Source organism: Marmota flaviventris, chromosome 15 (assembly GCF_047511675.1).
Source record: "Marmota flaviventris isolate mMarFla1 chromosome 15, mMarFla1.hap1, whole genome shotgun sequence".
Lineage (NCBI taxonomy): Eukaryota > Metazoa > Chordata > Mammalia > Rodentia > Sciuridae > Marmota > Marmota flaviventris.
The window spans coordinates 49,117,242-49,134,036 of record NC_092512.1 but is presented as its reverse complement, the minus strand read 5'-3'; the positions used below and the strand labels follow the sequence as shown (position 1 = coordinate 49,134,036).

Sequence of the window (16,795 nt, the reverse complement as noted above, 5' to 3'; positions counted from 1 at the left end):
CCACACAGATTACATTTCCTGGTTGCAGCATTTGGTTAAGAAGAAGAAATTTAAAAAGAAACAAGAGATAAAAGATACAGAAAAAAACAACAACAACATTCAAATCCCATTAAATCTTTGCCAGTCAGGTTTTGGAAACTCATTTCACAGTTCTTCTATAAATCTTTCCAGAAAGATAGAAAGTGTGAAAGTTTGTACTCTTTTATCTCCTGCAACTCCACTTGTTTGAAATATTCACTCACTCTTTGTGTCTTAAATAAACCCAATCAGATTTTGTTTATAAGATGAAATACAAATTTTCCCTAAAAATACGCATATATAAACACCAAAGTCACTACTGACCTTTTCTTGTCAATCTATAAAGTAATTGAAATTATTCTGGACACTCAGCATTAAAACTTTTTTAAAAATTAGAATAAAATCAGAAGTGTATTCAAAATGTAATGTGTAATTCTTGTCTTCTATCCCTCACAACTTTTCCTCTCTGTAAACTCTCTGTAAATGGCACTAGCACCTTCCTTGATGCTCTTGATGAAGAAATCTAGGAGTCTTCTTTGAATATTTGCTTTTCCCAAACATACAGATCAGGTCTCTGGCAATTTTAAAAGTCTTTTCCTCCTAAATGTAGTTTAAATCCATCTGCTTTCTCATCATCTTCTACCATCGCCATTTTCCTTTTGTAGAACCACCAGACCTTGGCGAGCTGGCAATTGGGAGAATTAATTCATGGTTGGTGATGGTCAGTGGCTACTGACCTCTCTGAAGTAAAGACCACCCAACTTAGAAATTTAGGACTTCCCACGTCATCAAACAATGAGTTCACACTCAAAGACCACGAGATACTCAAGAAGACAGTCATTGGATATGTCAAAGATATTTAAAAGGAGAATAAAGCAGAAAGTGTCAAAGAGAGAACATACACAGAATACTTGGTGCGGTGTCTGGAGTGCAGTGGGTGCTCACTGTACGAAATCTTTATTTGGATCCCGCTCTATCCTTTCGGCTCTGGATCAGTGCTGTAAGCACCAGTTCTCCAGCTACTGTTATCCTGAGGACTGTGCTGATTATGCAGTTTGTTCTCTCTGAATAGGCATTCCACAGCTTTGTGTTGCGAGTTTATGAAACATCACATGTAGAGGTAATGTAGTAGTTTTCCATTGCTCCTATGATAAATTACCAAAAATTTAGTGGCTTAAAACAATATAAATTTATCCTTTTAACACTTCTGGGGGTCACCAGTCTGAAATGCATCTTAGAGGCTATATTCAAGGTGTCAGAAGTGTTGTACCCCTTCTGAAAGCTCTGGGGGAGAATCTGTTTCCTTGCCTTTTTCAACTTCTAGAAGCTTCCTGTATTCCTTGGCTCATGTTCCCTTCTCCATCTTCAAAGTCATCAACCAAGAATATTCTCTCTGGCTTCTCTTCTGCCTTCCTCTTATAAGAACTCTTACACTTGCATCAAGCCCACTTGAGTGATTTAGAATAAATCTTCCCATTTCAGGATACTTAATTCAACTACATCTGCAAAGTCCCTTTTGATATGTAAGGTAACATTTTTGCAGATTCTGGGGATTAGGATGTGGATGTCTTTGAAGGCCAGTATTTAGCTTATCATTGGTAGGGAGAAAAGGGCAACTTCTCCAGAATTCATTAAGTAATAGTAGAGATTGGGGGTGGGAGTGGATGGGCTACCCAGGAGTAAACAGGCCAACTGAGTGTCCAAAGATGAAATTCTGCACTTAGTGTGATTGCATTGGCGTGTTTAGTGGGAGATACAAGGAAATTAGCTCATACTGACCAAAAAAAAAAAAAAAAAAAAAAAAAGGTCCAGGGAACTTGCTTTATAAAATGTGGGTATAAGGCTCATTGAAGAATCACATGGCCTGAGTTCAATCCCTAGCACTAAATAAATAGATAAATAATAAAATGTGGGTATGAGGGATGGGGCTAACAAGGGCAGATACTGGTAGTTGAAATAATAGGGTGAACTAATAAGTTTCATTACTACTATGAAGATGATCATTCTTTAGATATTTTCCCACTGTTTTTAGTTCATGTTAAGTGACTAATTATTCATCCATTATTCTCTTTTTTTAAGTGGATAATACATCATATATTGCTCTGAGGAAAGTATCATTGCTGATGTCAATAATAAATACTTGTGCAGGAATAATTAAGAAGAACTGAAAATGTTTGGCAAACTGATTATCAATAAAGCCGTTTATGTAAACTATTCACCTTTAATTCCCCTGTGGCACAGTAGCATGAAGAGGAGTCAGATCGATTTTGGTGTAAGCTTTATTTTATTAGGGCTCTTAAGCCTACTTAAGTTTGCTTAGCCATTGAGGTTGCTATTTTGTGGCAAATCCATCCAAAATTTAGGGGAAAAATAAAACATTTTCCCTTTCCTTTTCTTTCCTTTCCTCCTCTTGCTCTCTTCCCCTCTCCTCCAAGAAATAACACTTCTCTTTTTCTCTCTTTCTCCTTCTTTCCTTCACCTCCGTTCCTCTCTCCCTCCTTCCCTCCCTTTCTTCCTTCTTCCCCTCTGTCTTTCTTTCTCTCTCCCTCCCTCTTCTCTTTTGCTTGCAGAAAAGCTCTATTTCAGGCTGGGGATGTGGCTCAAGCGGTAGCACGCTCGCCTGGCATGCGTGCGGCCCGGGTTCGATCCTCAGCACCACATACAAAGATGTTGTGTCCGCCGAAAACTAAAAAATAAATATTAAAATTCTCTCTCTCTCTCTAAAAAAAAAAAAAGAAAAGCTCTATTTCTTTTTTTATTCACATATATTGCACATATTAATTAGGCTCAGTATGATATTTCCATACATACATACAGTATTCACTAATCACCCCTCTTCTTTCCCCACAATCTCTGGTAATTACTATTCAGCCTTCAGGTTACCCTTTTTTAAAAAAGCTTAAGTGAAATATTTTCTTTTCTCAACACTTTTGCTTTAGGTAGCTGCATAGTTTTACTACTAATGACAGAAATTCTAATTTTCTAACATATCATTTAAAAAACAAACTTGGCCCATTGTGCTTCCAACCCCTGGAGTGCTGTGCTCAGGAGCACAGCACAACAAATATTTCTGTTCATACAGGTGATGAATGATGTCAACAGGTCCATCCGCTAATCATTTAAAAATGCAAATTTACTTTCAAAGTGTTTCTATGAGAATATTATTTCTTTTTTTTTTCCAACTCAAAACTTTTTATTATCCTGCTAGGGAGCCCTTTACAAAGGAGCCCATGGAGCAGTGGGGTGAGGTGGCAGCACAGGGACTTTTCTGACAGCTTTAAGTGGGGAGTTGTAGTCAGGTGGGAGGAAACAGCCCGTCTCCTGCTACCTGACGGCACTGACTTTGGCCCCAAGGGGACAAAGTGTGGGTCTACATCACCTGGTATACAGAGCCACTCTGCACATTTCAGCTTCACTCACCTTACCAGCCAGGCCCCAAAGTGCAGGGGAGATGGGCCCAACTGCTGGGAGGTCCTGGAAAGGGGAAAGAGGAGGCTGCATGGGTTGGAGGGCACCGGCAGATGGGCACAGCATCCCAGTGCAGCTTCTGGCAGATATCTAAAAGAAGGACCTATCCAGCCTTCTGGAACATTCTAGAGGTCAAAGGGGAAGGCTCCAGGGTAGTAGTACACCCTATCCCACCTCAGAACTACTGGGAAGAGGGCAGTTTCCTAATCCACCTCTGGTCAGGGTGTTGCCTTGTCTGGTGGGTCCTTGTCCACAGTGGGCATTGGGCTGTGGCAAAAGGAGCTCTAGAGCAGGCAGGGTCTTCTCAACAGGGGGACAAGAGGGTGCTTCAAGGGCAGGGTCACAAGCCTAGGGGAAGGGGGCAGGGAGCTTCTGAGTAGTCAGTGAGATACAAGCAGAGAGCCCTGCCCTACACTCGAGAATATTATTTCTTAATTACAAACTTGTCTGCTCCTTCTCTCTGATTAAGGGTCAGCAATGCTAGAGTAACTTGCCCACACTCTGGGCCCTTCTTGCCTCCACGAATGCTGCCTGTGCTGATGGGAACTGTTTTCCTTTTGCCTCCAATACATCTATTAATGGTGCTGCCATTATTGAGGGTCAGAGTGTAGCCGTCTCTCAGAGCTATCCTTCCCCTTCCTGAAGTTCCCAGGCAGGAATTCTGCCCATATCGGTCCACATGTCCTCTGCCATTCCTTCCTGTTTTATTCTCCTTTCCTTACCATTGCCTCTCACCTGCTGACATAAAATCACATCCTAACTGGCAGCACGGCCTGAGCCTTTGTTCTTTCAGGTCTACCTCAAGTCACACTGTGAGAATCATAGTCCTGAAGCCCAGTTCCAATCAACTCATTCACAGTCCAGGAACTTTCAACAGCTTCCCACAACTTTGCTTAATAAGTGAACCCCAGACATAGCACACAAGGGCCTCAAGCCCACTTTTCTATATACATTAGAAGTTTCCTTTATATTGTTGATTTTTTAATAAAACAGGGCTGTCATGTCCAGATTTACACTATACGTCTCTCTCCACCTTCAGTATTTGACATCTGCTGCTCTTTCATGTGAAATGCTCGGCTTCCCATTCAGGACACACATGATGATGTGAGATTACACAATGTCTACATAATGAGGTGAAGTGAGGTGAATGATGTAGGCGTCATGATGTATGTTAGGCTAGTATGTTAGGGTTACTTGAACACAAGCACTGCAATACCATGATAGTTGATTTGTTAACTAGAGGGCTAGTAGGTAGTATGGATGGGTAGTATATAGAGTGTGGATACAATGAACAAAGGAATGATTCACATTCCGTGTAGGATGGCATGAGATTTTATCACTACTGAGTGTAACTAAGCACTTATAAATGCCTTATTTCTGCAAATTTCCATTTAATATTTTTGGATGATGGTTGACTGCAGGAAACCAAAACAGAAGAGAGTACAACCAGCTGATAAGGGGGAACTACAGTATTTCTTTAATGAATCCTTCCATGAGATTCATGAAAGTTGGAAGCATCTCTACATGCCATAGAATTTGTATTGTATCTTCCTTATGACCCTTTTCACATTCAAATCATGATTATATATATATATATATATATATATATATATATATATATATATATATACTTGTCTCCCCATCAGATGATAGACGATTAAGTACTTGAAATCAGAGACAGAATCTTATCAATCCTAGGATCCTTCATTTTGCTAAGTATATATTCATAAATATTTGTTAGATGTTGGAATGAATTAACAAATGAATTGATTTTGCTCATTTATCTCCATGGAAGGTTAGTGATAATGAGAACAAACCATTTGATTTCGCTCATGAAAAAGATCCATTTGGAAGTGGAATAATAGAACTTTCTTTTTTTTATATTTATTTTTTAGTTTTTTTTAGATGAACACAATATCTCCATTTTATGTTTATGTGGTGCTGAGAATCGAACCCAGTGCCTCATGCATACTAGGCGGTTGCACTACCACTTGGGCCACATCCCCAGCCCCAAATAATAAAACTTTCAATGAAGCAAAACAGCTATACGACACACTGAGCTAGACAACAAACAAACAAAAACCAATCTCATCTCTGGAAAACATGCCAGAATCTTAGTACACCATTTTCAGCAAAGAGATACCATCTCTCTACCAAGACTTGGTCTAATCTTAGTACTAGAAAACTGAAACCTCCTAACTGGAGAATAAATGAGTTCAATTTTCATTAGATCATAAACTGTGACAGATCTGAGGGTATCAAATTAGCCCAAGCAGTAGGTCCTTCTTAGTGCCACCTAGAGGTATGTGGAGAGAGAGGTGCTGGGATGGGGGTAGGTGCTCAGCTTCCACTCAAGATACTGGCAGCAACAGCTGCCACATGGCTCTCTCCCTTGGTTCCCAAAAGACAGATGAGAAAAGCTCCAAGAACGGAAAGATCCAAGATGAAATGGGGAGGTGTTTGGTGAGCTGGGGTAGGTCTTAGGAACAGGATTCAAGGTTAGGTCAGAGATGCAGCTGAGCATCTCCTGGGGAATAAACTTCCAGGTGCCACATTTCAGAGCATCATGAAAAAATTACAGGCACATAAATCTGAAAGTAGATAGCTTCAGTTCAACCATCATGGATGTTGAAAGGTGAGATTAAATGATTCTGAAACTTTGCCTGGCCTTATGAACCTCTATGACTTAAGAAAGTGAACCCTGCTTGGCTGGACAGAGCTTTCCTAATATTATTATGGGAAAAGGAATTTCTCACATTGCAGGCTGGGGAAGCCAAATATGGTCTTTATGCTGCATGCAGTGTTCTGCACTCATCTGTACATAGGGCTTTTTCTTTAAAATTAACATTTGGAAGGATTGGAAAATCACTTTACATACTTTGTGTTTTATTCTAGATAAATTTATAAGAGGGTGACCAACTTTTAACATCTCTATAGCCTTTGCTTGTTAATTTATTTTTAAACACGGGGAGAACAATTGTGGCCATATACACATAAGAAAACACAAGAGATCAGGAAAGATGACAATTTGCCTATCTATGGCCCAATCTCGATGCCAACATCTGACTGGTAAGGTTCAACCAGCAGAACAAGCAAGGCCCAGGAGCCTCCAAAATATAGTCTTAAGAACAAACAGGTATAGGTTTTGTTGTGTATAGGCTCAGGTAGAATGCAGGGGCTCCCAGCCGGGTGGAGGGTTGCTAATTTTGCCTGAGGTGAGAAACTCAGAACTCTGGTTCCCTGAATAGGTACTAGTTAAACCTAATATATTCCTAAGAATTTTTAGAGAAAGTTTTCCTCTGTCAGTTTCCAATGTGTAGCCTGCTTTGTGCTGGTCAACTCTAACATCCTGTTGAGGAACTGTGACTTTGAGCAGAACTGATATCAATCCCCACAGCTGAGCAGCAGGGAAGCCCACCAAACCCACTCTCATTCAGAACATCAGGAGGTTATCTTTCCCTCTTTGCTTCCAAGGAAGCATTTTCACTCCTCTTGCAAAATCTCCAGTGGTAACGACTGTGTCTGGAAATGCAAACCAAAACAGTGGGAGACCAAAATTGAAAACATCAATATTATTCCTTGTAGAAATGTAAAGTGTTACAATCATTAGTTCGCAGTTCTCATTTAAATTATAAATAGACATAGATTTAAACAGCAAAAATCTCATTTTTAGGAATCTACACTATGAAAATTTAAAAAGAGTAATTGGAAACACACACATGCGCGCACACACACAACACACACACACACTCACACTAACTGAGTCAGTGTTTCCAAGAGTAGGCATTTCAAAATAACCTAACAGAGGATGAATGAAATAATGATACAAGGCAACTGTGTTTGTGATATTTTAAGTGTTGAAAGCAAAATTCAGAGCAAAAGCAAAATACGATCCAATTTTGTTTATAAAGCTTTCTTTTTGCATATACAAGCTTATGCATGCAGTGAATTGACAGTAGAAAGATAATACAATCTGGCAGCATTTGTTGCCTTGAAGGGGAGATGATTGGAAGAGAGAAGAGTCAGGACAGATTACCAAATTTTACTTGCTTTACATTGGTATTGTTTGATGATTACAATGAGTATATATTATTTCTATAATAGTTATATAAATTTTTTCTCAAAAGCCTCATATTTAAACACTTATATGAGGAGAAAAGCCATTTCTGCAATTTCTATGTGTCTACTGACATGGCATGTCAATGGAGCTGGGTGCAACTTTGGAGTATTATTTTATTGCCTTATAAAATTGGAAATCACCTGACCAGATGAGAAGTTATTTTATTTTATGCTACCTACACGAACATTATACTCTTATGAAAGAAAAGTGTGCTTGTTTGAAAAAAATCAAGGGGAAAATTTCATGACATAAAAAGTCATTAAAGTGAATGGAAAAATTAAACTTGAGGGATAATTCCCGAAGCAAATGAAAATCCTTGCTTCATGTTTTTAAGCCTGTGGTTCTCAAACATTAGTGTGCATCAGAATCACCTGGAGAGCTTGTTAAAATACAGTTTGCCCAACCTCGCCTTCAGAATTTCTGGTTCAGTGGGTTTGGGTTAAGAGAGGAGAATTTGCATCACGTTCCCCCATGATGCTGATACTGATGCTGCTGATCTGAGAATCACACTTAGAGATGACTGCTTTAAAAACATTATTGTATGTCCTTTGTCAGAAATGGCTGAGATTTCTAGGAGCAGGACCAGTGGCCAGGAAAGATGCAGATAAGTCCTATCTGGGACATGGGGTTGAGAATATGTATTATGGACAGTTTAATAGCTGCCTGCAACACTACATATGCTGTGCAATCACATTGTATGTTATAAAATCAAAAGCACTGAACAAATCAAAAGGATGTAAGGATGATGGAGAATTATTTATATGCTATTGAATCTCATTTTCTCTTCATTGCTTATAAGAGAATATGAATTGTATAACTTTTCAGTTAGTTACCCATAGTGGAAATAAAACCAGAAAACATTGAAAGCAAAGAGAAGGCAGAATTTTGTGAATTACATTTAAATAAAATGTTCCTGCCTGTCTTTAGTGGTAGTACATATTGCTTTGAACATGTGGAAATTTAATTTTTCTGAATAAAGAAGTATAGAATGTTTTTGATGATTGTGCCACACATTGCGACTAAAGCAGTTGACATGCACAATATGCTTTTATCAGTTTCTTGATAAATTTTGTCAAGATTCATCCCTCTTAAAACCAAATTTTTTTTTTTTGGCGGGGGGGAGAAAAATATAAAAAAAGAGAGAAATTTCAGAGATTTGTAAGTTTTTACTGTTGGGGGTAGGGGCAAAGCCCTATCTGTTTAGGTGGTCCAAGAGCTAAGTATTAAAATGAAGAGGTTCCAGACTTTTCATAATCTTGTCCCCACAGGTCCTCCCTCCTAAAACCAAATAGGACTCTACTTGGACCAGTAGCATGCCTCTGGACAGACTTTCTGGAGAGGATTTTTGGGTCATGGGTTTCTTCCAGGGAGGCTCAGAAAAAAGCTTCCCTTGCAGTTTGGGTTTGAAGATCATAGATCAGTGGCAGAACAGGACACCTAAGAACATTTCCAAACAATCACCACTTTCTTCTCTCATAATCTTGGGCTCCTTCTGGGCTCTTCCTTTGGGAGTTTCCCCTCATTCCAGTTAAACTGTATATCATAATTGCATGGCCACCTCAGACAGTACATTAAAATACCATGTTTACTTTGTGAAAGCTCTTACTTTAGGGAAACCAGAGGTCAGGATTGCAGTTGGTTGACAGATCTGTGAAATGGCTTTGCCCTTCTACCTCCTTGTTCATATCAGATTTCATCCTGCTTACTATCCTTTTTTTTTCCCCCCAAGTTCACAATTTCCTAACACTGTTTTTCAGCTAAGCCACTTCGGAGATCACCCTGGATTCCTAGAACTTTCCAATCTGACATCCGAATTTGCCTAGCCTTGGCTAGTTAACTACCTTGAAAGAAATTTACATCAAGTCATTATTGGCAGGAAATGGCTTAATATGTTCCAGTCCCATCCATGTGTTATGTGGTGATTTTAAACTCAACAAATCTTAAATAAAGGGATATGTTTCTGACGATTGTATGTTATGGAGTGTATAGGCTGGTAAGGGAGAGGTTTTGGCCAGAGCACCTTCCCAATGTAGTAGTCAGTACTCCATTGACTAGAGTACTGACCACTCACATGGTAATTAGTACTCTAGTCAATGGACAGGTCCATGGTTAGTTGGCCCTGTTGCTTTTTACTAGGAAACATAGGAGCAATGTTCTCTTTTCAAAGTGTCCTTAAAATCTCTACCTGAAGGAGAAATGAATGGGCACCTGGCACTGTGATGGGTTGTTGACCCTTGTTACCCATGTTAATTTATTTCTTGTTGGAAGTTATGTTTACTTATGAGTAAGAAACTATTATAGTTCTGGATCTTAATGGAAAGGGAAGGGCAGGATTATAGTTCAACAAACAGTCAAATGCTGAGTATGGATCCCTGGGTTTGGGCTATACGGGGTGTGGGGTAAGGTGTCTGGTAGATCACTTCTTTTGTAGCAAGAAATAACAGGGCACCCACCCTTTTGGAATCAGGCTAGGAAATGGAAGGGAGGAGAGTCAGACCAGCCACTTGCAAAGCTGGACTAGATGGCTTGTAGATTTGGCTGAAGTGTTCTAGAGAACTGGCGACACTGTATAATCTGTAATTTATCAATCCATCAGGACTTCTGCTTCTTGTGTTTTGCATGTTTATTTGTACGAGTTCCCCTTTGAAAATCAGCTCAGTAAGCAGAATCAGTGAAGGTTAGCTTTGCTCAGACTTTATTCAAACTTCTGGGGATACAAATGAAAATGGCAGTTAGTGGTCATGGGAAAAGTGAAATGAGAGGAAACCAAGCCAAGCCCTTCATACGTGACCTTGCTTTAGCAGATCTGAAAACTTGGACGTTCTTAAAGAGCATTTAAAACTTGTTAGCTATGTTCTATTTCCTTTTTCTTTTCTAAGTAAGGGATCTGGAACCCTCATAGTCACCTTGGATGATTTAATTGTAGTCAGCATGTAAAACATCCTAGCTCATTTCTATAAACATGAAAGTCAACAACAATCTTGTCCACCCAGTTTGACTTGCTAATGAAAATAGAGGTGCTTTTAATTTTTACAGAATAAAAAGTAACTTCAACTTTCTTAGTATGACAAGTTCTTCCTTTTATCAACATTTATTTGTTTATTTGGTACTGGAGATTTAACCCAGGGTCCTCGACCACTGAACTATAGCCCTAGCCTTTTTAAATTTTTATTTTGAGACAGCATCTGGTTATGTTGCACAGGCGGGCCTTGAACTTGAGATGCTCTTGCCTCAACTTCCCAAGCAGCTGGGATTACAGATATGTGCCAACACACAACCGAACAACAATCAAACAAAACCCCAGAAAATAATGTTGGCAATCATGTGGAGAAACTGAAATCTTTGCATATTGCTGGTGGCAATGCAAAATGATGCAGACACTGTGGAAAATGGCATGGCATTCCCTCAAAAAAATTAAACATGCAGTTACCATTTGGTTCAGCATTTCTACTTCTGGATATAAGTCGAAAAGCAGGGACTTCAACAGATATTTACATATTTACTTTCATAGCAGGATTATACACAATAGTCAATAGTGGGAATAAACTGAGTATCTATTGATAAACAAATGAATAAATAAATACATTATTGTGCCTGGTTTAATATTTATTTATTTTTATTAACTTTTCACAGAAGTGATTTTAGCAGTCCTATATTAAGGATGCATAATTTCAAACTTTATTATCAGATCGAGACACAAAAATAGATTAAGTATGATTGACATATATAAATAAAAGCTCTTCTTATGTTTTAATTGATCTTGGAGGTATTAAACTTATGTTCATACTATTCTAGATACTTTTAAGACTTTTACTTTTTAACCAGGTGTCATAATTACTATCATTTTCAGGTGTTGGCATGTAGGCCTACATAGGAATGGGATCTCTGAATATTGTAGGCTTTAAATATATACATATTTCTGAGCAGAAAATAGCCCAGATGAGGCAGCATCCTAAATCACATGACATTATTCTTTCTTACCTTTGGGGCACCAGAATCTTGTTGCAGTGGTCTGGTAGGGTCTACTGAATACAAGTATTGGTCTAAAGCAATAGTAGAGAGATGCTATGATTTACAATTTTATGAGAAAAATAAAATGCTTTGCTGAGCATGGGCAAAGATACTTTAGGGAACGAGAACAATAAAATTTTATTATACTGATAAGACTTAATTGCATTCAGTGAATTATAGAGCACCCAGATTGTCATATTTACTTTAATTTCTCTTCACCAAAGAATATTTGAATTCTTACATTATTTTTTTAAAAATTATATTTTAGTTGTAGTTGGACACAATAGCTTTATTTTGTTTATTTCTTTTTATATGGTGCTGAGGATTGAACCCAGCACCATGTGCCAGGCGAGTGCTCTACTGCTGAGCTACAACCCCAGCTCTCAATTTCCACCTTCTTTTGGCTAAAAGAATGTGGCCTGCATTCTACAGATTATTTTAAATCCCATCATTAAATAGTCATCAAGTACTGACTGTGTGCTGGGTGTGGTGGTGCACAACTGTAATTCCAGTGATTCAGGAAGCTGAAGAAAGAGTATTGCAAGTTCGAGACCAGCTTTGATAATTTAGCAAGGCCCTAACTCAAAATAAAGTATATCTAAAAAGTAAAAAAGGGCTGGAAATGTAGCTCAGTAGTAAAGTGCCCTTGGATTTAATCCCCAGTACTGAAAAACAAACAAAACAACCCAAAACACTACTGACTGTGGTTGGGCCCTAAGCTGGGTTCAGGGGATAAAAAATGAGTAAGAAACTCACAATATAGTACAGGGAAAGATGTGTAGTTAGGTAGTGAGGAAGGTAGGTATTGCTACTTTCTGAGGGAGGTGCTATGCTAATGGTTCCACATGTGTTATTCACAGTCTCTTCAAAACAATCCTAGAGACAAGCTTACTATTACCCTTATCTTACAAGTGAGGAAACAAAACCACAGAGAAATGGAGCAAATTGACCACTTTGGTAGAACTGTAGTTCAGACCTGAGTCCAGGGGATACACAGGTTTTGGGGGGCCCTCTTAAAAATACACTTCACAACAACTAGATAGCTATTATAGAATAAACAACAACCAAACAAAAACCCTTCTGAAAACAATGTCATCAATAATGTGGAGAAACTGAAATCCTTGCACATTGTAGGTGAGAATGCAAAATGGTACAGACACTGTGGAAAATGGTGTGGCATTTCCTCAAAAAATTAAACATGCAATTGCCATCTGGTCCAGCATTTCTACTTCTGGGTACAAACCAAAAGAAATGAGAGCAGAGACTTCAACAGATATTGCATATTCACTTTCATAGCAGGATTATGCACAATAGCCAAGAGTGGGAACAAACCAAGTCTATTGGCAAACAAATGAATAAGCAATACACACATACACACACATACATATACAGGAATATTATTTGGCCTTGGAAAGGAATAATACATGCCACAGCATGGATAAACTATGATGACACTATGCTAAGTGAAATAAGCCAGGCTCTAAAGGACAAAGACTCTAGGATTACAATTCCATAAGGTACCTAGAGTAGTTAGTTACAGAGATAGAGTAGAGCAATGGTTGTCAGGACCTAAGGGAGGAGTTGTAGTTTAATGGGAACAGACCTCCAGTTTGGGAAGGTGGAAAAGATCTGGACATGAAGAGCTGTGATGATTGCACAATATTGTGCATGTACGTCGTGCCATAAAACTGTAACCTAAAGATGTATAAAATGGTGAATGTAATTTTACCAAAAAAAGTAAATGCAAAATTAATTATAAAAATTAGTTTCTAAAGCAACTATTTGGAAAAAGAAGAGAAATAAAAAATCTGACATTAAAAATGTTAAACACCGAAGAAGAAACAGAACAAAAAATATAGCACAATATTTTATATTAACTCACAGCCTGACATAATTCTATCATACCTTTTACCTGTATTTCAGGGTCATAATATTTGATTAACTCTTCATATGGCAGACATTTTGTATTATTTTCTATGGAAAGAAGAGGAAGAGACTCCATTCATAATTCTAGAATGGTCGATTAAAATTTGTTTTGTATTTGTTATTGATACCAGATGCAAAAAACTTCATATGCATTTGAAATATTTCTTCAGGCCTGTGCCTTAGAACACAGGATTGTTTAATTTTTGTTCTATTTCCATTAAAAAAATTTTAAAGTATGATGTGGTTTTCATCATATATCAGACAGTATCAGATATATTTAGAGGAGAGAACTTTCATCTTGACTAATATCAGATGAAAACCAAATTCTCTGCCTGCAGTTTCACACATTTGGCAGGTAAATAATTTAAAATAGATTAGTACTGTCTGTGTACCTTTCATAATCTGTTTCTTTTCAGTAGCCCACAAATGTCTGAATCTAGGAGCTATTAGCACATTTTGATATGGCTTTGAGCCCTAAATATTTTTTTATTATGCCAGTATGGCTAGCAATAAATTATAAATATGTATACAGAAGTGACTAGGAACCCTGTAAATACCCACTGTGCTAAGTGGGTATTTATTCTAATTTATTCTAAATTATTCTAAACTCAATTTCCCTGTCTGGATCTGAAAAATGCTCGAAGCCTCTCCACCACTTGACACAGGAAGTACACTGACAGGTAGAGAGACTAAAATGATAATGGGTTTGACTGATTTGGGGTAAAATATCATTTGTAAATTTTATGACAATGTAAACACATTTCTAGGGCCCTTTCAAGATCTTGGAAGTAGACCAAGCAAGTGGACCGACCTGAAGTTTAAACATCGTTGTTTTCACCATAATGCCACCTCAGTGTAATTCTGTTGGACTCCTACATTTTTGCTTTTTGCTGATGTACTACTCACCTTCAGATAATTAGAAATCACTGAGGTAAGGGCAATGAGAGAAACCTAACTAGACACTAAGGACACACCAAGAAGGACACAAAAAAGTGCTTGTGCCAGAAAGGCCCCAGAGAGAACCCACCTAGCTCACACTGGTCTGTACTATATTAGCACAGTCTCATTTCCTGTTTTTTTATTACCTCCTTCAGAAAATTCACAGTGCCAGTTCTGTCCTGCTAGCATATCTAATTCCATGTTCTAAAATAAAGTATCCAGTAAATAGCACTAATCATATAGGGAAAAGTCAATAAAATGGCAATTGGATAATTGACATCAAACCAGATATGAAAAGTACAAAAAAACATGTGAACCCCAATAACAAAATTAATTAAATTTAGCCAAGTGATAAAGAATATTAACATGGAAGAGGATTTTCATAGACCAAATCAGACAAAAAACTTGTTAAAGAGGTAACTTTAAAAATTGGGTAAAGGTTCATATGATATATCAGGTTTCATGAAGAAAATGACCCGCATGCTGAACCTTGGATCAGGTAGATCACCTCAGGTGGATGTAATACCTAACTAGGTCTCTGCTCCTCTCTCAAGTTTGTTAATTGACATTTCAACTTTGGCCTTGATTCTCAATACAGTTACCTCAGCCCAATGAGGTTATAAGTCTCTTCTCTTTATTTGACTAAGTGACTTTGCAATTCTGGGAAAAGAGAAATAACTACAGGGATGTTAAGCTCAATCAAATATAGAGTGTTAGTACATTTATATTAAGTCTAGAAACCCAATTTTATAATCATTGGAATAATCTATGAAGATTGTTTCTTAAGGTACTTGAAACTTGTAATAGAACCTGGCATATTAGAAAATTAGATATATGAACCATATGAAAAATTTTTTGTGAGTCTCTACAGAGTGGTTTTGTTTTAGATGGGGTCTCTCTAAGTTGTCCAGGCTACTTTCAAACTTGTGGGATCAAGTAATCCTCCCACCTCGGCCTCCCAGGTGGCTGGGATTATAGGCATATGCCACCATATCCAACTGTCTTCACAGTTTCAATGTTTAAGAGAAAATTATTAGAACACACATTTGTTCTATTCCTTTTTGAGTTTTCCTTAGTTATTAGTATTTTCTTCCCATTTAAAAATATTTATAAAAGACTAACACGGCAAGCATTTGAGATGTTCAAGAGATAAGTTTTTAATTAACATAGTTTAAAATATTTAAAGGAACTCATTTAGTTCTATCACCTACATTGCTTAAAGGAATAACCATTGAGTATTAATCAAGGAATAAGTAAGTAATAATTTATATTTCTTCACTAAAATTTCAAGATTTTTAAACTTGTTAGACATAAAAGTTTAGCTGGGTATGGTAGTGCACATTTGTAATCCCAGCAACTTGGAATGCTGAGGAAGGAGGATCCCAAGTTTGAGACCAACCTGGGCAACAGCAAGACCCTGTCTCAAAATAACGAATAAAAAGGGCTGTGAATGTAGCTCACTGGTAAAGCACCCTTGGGTTCAATTTCCCATGACCCCTCCTGCCATAAGACTTAAAAGCTTAATAAGAAATTGTTTTAAAACTTTTCAACTTTAATACATTGAGAGTAGTGAGCTCTAGAGGTTCTTTTGGTGGCTAGGCACAACATAAGAATGCTTGGGCAGATGCAAGGCAGAAGAACTCTATTACTTACAACTCCAAGCAGAGAAGTCTTCTGGGCAGGGCCAGGCGGGAGGTAGTACCTACAAACAGAGTACCAGCAAGCTAGTGTGGACCAGACAGGCACAGCTTATGTATGGCAAACAGGGTGAGGTTAGCTAATTCCCTGGGTTCCCCATAATTTTTGTGGGTTCCAGGGAAGAGGCGCTGTCCCCTTGTCTGTTGTCTGGCCCTGTAGTGATTAGGTTAGGTACTTAGTATCCCAAGAGTAAAATGCCCCTGATAAAGGAAATGGTTGGGGTGTGGACTTAATCAGCTGCTCAAGAAAGGGAACTGGCCAGCCTCTAGCCAGGGTGTCAAAACAAGATTAAGAAAGCACAATAAATTAAAAAGAGAAAAAATTCACAAATAAAATATATATAATAATTGAGTCCTTGACATGAATTTTGAGCTCAATTATTTAAGGTATTTGTGCGACTTGAGTAGTATAAAAGTTTGACCACCATCTTCTGGTCTGACCAGAATATTACAATTTTTCTAAGGGTTGAATTAATGAACATAGAAAATGTTTTATTATGACAGTAAAAAGAAAAAGACCCCATAGAAACATGAAGAGTTCCTGAAGTTTGGTCTGTAGCCAGTTCCTTTATTTATTTAGTGTTTCCAGAATACATTGGTCATGATGGGGACCTCA

The 16,795-nt window shown here is 37.9% G+C and overlaps 1 protein-coding gene across 1 annotated transcript in view; it reads right to left on the bottom strand.

Annotated features, from left to right (window-relative positions):
- Positions 1–16,326, bottom strand: part of Ca1 (carbonic anhydrase 1) — a 41,459-nt gene extending 25,133 nt beyond the window's left edge. Inside the window, exon 1 of the mRNA XM_027947265.2 lies at positions 16,136–16,326. The gene's annotated coding sequence lies outside the window, so the exon portion shown is untranslated. The remainder of the gene's footprint in view (positions 1–16,135) is intronic.
- Between the last annotated feature and the right edge of the window lie 469 nt (positions 16,327–16,795).